This window comes from Palaemon carinicauda, chromosome 25, assembly GCF_036898095.1.
Source record: "Palaemon carinicauda isolate YSFRI2023 chromosome 25, ASM3689809v2, whole genome shotgun sequence".
Lineage (NCBI taxonomy): Eukaryota > Metazoa > Arthropoda > Malacostraca > Decapoda > Palaemonidae > Palaemon > Palaemon carinicauda.
The window spans coordinates 31,536,355-31,541,189 of record NC_090749.1 but is presented as its reverse complement, the minus strand read 5'-3'; positions in this window follow the sequence as shown (position 1 = coordinate 31,541,189).

The following is a 4,835-nucleotide window of genomic DNA, read 5'->3' as shown; positions in this document are numbered from 1 at the left end:
GGTTGCTTTAATTTGTCTCTTCATCTCTGCCATAACAGGATTTTGGAGATTGGCGTTTGTCGTCTGAAGGGAAGGTTATAATCTGGTTCTATCAGACTTCTGGTCTTCTCTGCTTCTTATCTCGTTAGGACTTGGATCTCATCTGCTTCGGACATAGTTCTTCTCGTGTCTTATGTCCAATATTGAAGTTTATATACACCTCGGTTAGCCCACATTGGTTACAATACTGCCACTGCACAAAGCTTGGACATTATCTTCTTGAAGTTTATATTCCCATGTATGGGCAGAGTTAATTACAGTGAGCAGTGGTCATTTCCATAGAAGGCATTCTTTTTAACAATTCTATGTCTCTATTGGCTTCCTCAGAAATACCCACTTCGATCACGCCATGGAAGCTTCTAGAAGAAATCTCTGATGCAATCTGGACCATATGTTGAGTCGTAACAAAATGGCAGCACGTGTCCTTCAATGACGACATATTTCATAAACAAGGATTTCCCTCTGGCTCAGTTTCTCAAAATATGCTGACTCCACTAATTAAGACGATGACATCTTGGTCAAAAGAGTACAGTCCCCTTATGCAACAGGCGCTCGTCGAAGCTCGGTTTACTTTCAAAATGCTTAAGTCAGTGAAGTGATGACAGGCTTGACCAAACAATATGGTAGTTGGATCTCGCCGTGCTGCTCACAATTTGAGAATAGATATTTTTGTCTCTTATAACATACCCTTTTAAAAGTATTTTATCTACCCATGACAGTCACACTTGAGGTTCAAGGTTCCTCTTGGGCAGAACGCAACATCTCCGTCTATGTACTTTTTTCCTAGTCTCCATGAGAAGCTTTTAATCAACCACAGATGATTCAACAATGATTGACTTGCTAGAAATAAATGTTTAAAATCATAGCGATATACAGTGGAATTATGCATTTGTGATGATAAAATAATGCCCTGGAATACATTAGTAATAATAATTATTATTAATACTTTAGTTCCTTACTAATAAGCAGGATAGTAACACAGGCTAAGTGTGAGCGCTCATTTTCTATGCAAAGACTCACCTACAAAAACCTCTTGTTGCAAAGAATGCAGATGCAGCAATGATGGGGGTTTGTAGTAGGTAGTAGGTTGGTCAGGGCATCAGCCACCTGTTGAGATACTAGCACTAGAGAGTTATTAGATCCTTTGACTGGCCAGACAGTAATGCATTGGATCCCTTTCTCTGGTTACGTCTTATTTTTTTTCCCTACACTTACACAGAATAGTCAGGCCTATTCTTTACATATTCTCGTCTTTCCTCAAACACCTGACAACAATGAGATACTAAACACTTCTTCACCCAAGGGGTTAATTACTGTACTGCAATTGTTCAGTGTACTTTCCTCTTGGTAAGGGTAGAAGAAACTCTTTAGTTATGGTAAGCAGCTCTTCTAGGAGAAGGACACTCCAAAATTAAACCATTGTTCTCTGGTCTTGGGTAGTGCCATAGCCTCTGTACCATAGTCTTCCACTGTCTTGGGTTAGAGTTCTCTTGCTTGAGGGTACACTCGAGCACACTATTCTATCTTATTATTTTTTTATTCTTCCTCTTGTTTTTTTGAAATGGTGTGTTGGGCAGGCTTAATAAAAGGGCCATGGATGCCTTGTGGTTTATCAAGAGGTTGTCTTTTCCTTTTCTGATTCTTTTTCTTCTCGAAACCATCCTTACTGTCCTCCCTTCAGTTGAAGTGGCTATCCTGGAGGGTATTTAGCCTTGCATGGTGTATCAGCTCCTCCATGTTAACCAGTTTTTCCGACTTTTTGTTATAGTCTCTGGGTTTCATCAATCTCTTTATTTATAATTCTGTACATATTGTTTTTGTTATAATTCTTGTTAATCTAGTTTTTAAATATGTCTTTTTTTTATTTCTATTAATTCTTATGCTGTCTGGAGACATTGTGCGAAATCCGGGACCAGTACATCGTAGATTTCGTCAATATCATCTTCTGTATTGCAATATTCGTAGTCTTCATGCAAATATTCAAGACCTTACAGTGGCGTACAGACAGTATGACATTCTTTTGTGCTCAGAAACTTTGGTTTCTAATAAGAGGCACTCATCTGAGCTCCTTGTAACTGGTTTTAAGAAGCCAATAATGTTGAAACGTGATGCCATCCCTAGGGCCAGGGGAATGGCGGTGTATATTAGGAGTACCCTGCTTCTCATAAGTCCTGCTATTAATGTGGATGTCATGAGATTCAGATAATAAAAGTTTGTGGCAGGCATGACAACTTTTATTTGTGTTTGATCTACCGGAATCCAGACATGGATGATTCTATCTTCGATTGTCTTCTTACCATTATGGCTAAGTTACAACAAGATTATAGAAAGGCTTCTTTTGTCTTTGTTGGTGATTTTAATGCTCACCATAGGGTATGGTTAAGTTCTATCTCTCCTACTGAACGCCATGGCTTAAGAGCTTTAGACTTTGACTCTGAATCAGGCTGTGAGCAAATTATAAAGAAACCTACTTACAGGTCTGGTAATTGCTTGGACCTCGTATACACTGACTCTCCTGGCGTTATAACTAGTAAGGTTGGTTCTCCAGCCGGGACATCTGATCATGCCTTGATTTCATTAGTACTGAAGACTGAGCAGCCTCTCCCTGATGTATCATACTTTTTTTTTAAAATTTATATGAAATCCCAAGCAGACTGGAATGGGATTTTGCATGATCTTTTTTGCTGGAATCGGTCACAATTATATAGTAGTGCAGATCCTGTTATCCCTTTGAATGAGAATCTAGTCAACCTAATTGATAGGTGTATCCCTTCTCGTGTGCTAAGGTACCGAGTGAAGGACAAACTGTGGTTTAATGATGATTTTAGACATGCTTATTTGGAGAAGCAGGAGGCCTATCATCTTTGGAAGGGTAACGGATCAGATTTGACCTGGAATAACTAAACTCAGCTTCGAGCTTTTGATCATAGAGTTTATGCCTCAACTGAAAAGGAGTACAATTTAACCATAAAAGAAACCCTTTCTGGTACAATTCAGGAACACAAGTGGTGGTCTACCCTTAAATCTGCACTCTTTGGTGTAGATGTAACAATTCCTTCATTACTTAAACCAGATGGCTCAGCCACTCACTGTCCGAAGGAAAAGGCGACCCTTTTGGCTGATGTTTTTGACAGTAAACAGAGTAATGAAAAACTTGAACTCCCTCATTCCTGTCTTCCTGAGGCTAAACAAACTGGTTTAGTTTTTCGATCTCGTGAAATTAAAGCTGTGATGATGGACCTTGATGCTTATGGAGGTGTAGACCCAAATGGTATTTTTCTTTTGTTTTTTATAAAGACAGCAGATTTCTTAGCTCCAAAGTTATCAGTTATTTTGCGCAAGTTAGCAAGAAGAGCAGATTTTAGCACTTGTTGGAGAATTGGTAATGTTACTCCTCTATGTAAATGTGTTTGTGGTAGATCAAGTCCAACTGATAACCGCCCAATTACCATATCTCTCATATTATCTAAAGTTTTTGAACGTCTTCTGGATAAACGTCTTCATAGGTTTGCTGAAGGAAATCATCTATTCCCTAGTTAGCAATTTGGTTATCGTAAAGGCCTTGGAGCATGTGATGCCCTTCTTACAATCTCCAAGGCTGTACAAAAATCCCTTGATTGTGGTCAGGAAGTTCGTATGGCTGGCCTTGATTTTAATGCTGACTTTGACCGTGTTAATCATGAGGCCCTTGTTTTCAAACTCAAACAGTTGCGAGTGGGTGGGTCGTTTCTTAGTATTATTGATTTTTTAAGTAATAGATCTCAAAGAGTTGTTGTTGAAGGGCACCATAGTTAGTATAAGAATGTGATATCCGGTGTTCCACAGGGTAGTGTTCTTGGCCCATTACTTTTCATATTATATACACATGGCACGGGGTTTGGCCTAGAAAACAAGCTTGTAGCATATGCAGATGATGCTACTCTCTTTGCATCAATTCCATCCCCTGAATGTTGATCTGGGGTTGGTGAATCCCTTAATAGACCTTTAGCTAAAATTAGTGCATGGTGCAAATTATGGGGTATGGAGTTGAATCCTAACAAAACTCAAAGTATGATTGTAAGTAGGTCAAGGACGGTGGCTCCTCAACATCCGGATCTCAGTATTGATAATGTTTCTTTAAATTTGTATGACTTTTAAAATTTTAGGTGTGATTCTCGACAGCAAATTTACTTTTGAGAAACACATTAGGTATGTGTCTTCTTCAATTGCACAAAAAAATTGGCTTATTGAGAAAGTCTTTTAAGATTTTCGGTGATCAATCTAATCTGAAGAAGTGTTTTAATTCTTTCATTCTACCTTGTTTTGGGTATTGTTCTCCTGTCTGGTGTTCAGCGGCTGATTTTCATCTTAATTTGTTGGAAAGAAATTTTCAGTCTATCAAATTTCTTATTCCTGATCTAGATATTAATCTTTGGCACCGTCGTTCAATTAGTTCATTATGCGTGTTGCATAAGATTTTTCATAACTCTGACCATCCTTTAACTTCAGATTACCCTAGACAATTCTATCCTGTTCGTAATACTAGACAGGCTGTTAATTCTAATAGCCAGGCCTTCTCAATCATGAGGCTCAATAACACACAGTATTCTAGAAGTTTTATTCTAGCTGTTACCAAGTTGTGGAATGATCTTCCTAATCGGGTAGTTTAATCAATAGAACTTCTAAAGTTCAAAGTTGGAGCAAATGTTTATATGTTGACCAGGCAGACATGAGTCTTTTTATTGTTAATATATGACATATCTGTTTTTGACGTTGTTAATAGTTTACATATGACATATCTGTTTTGATGTTATTAC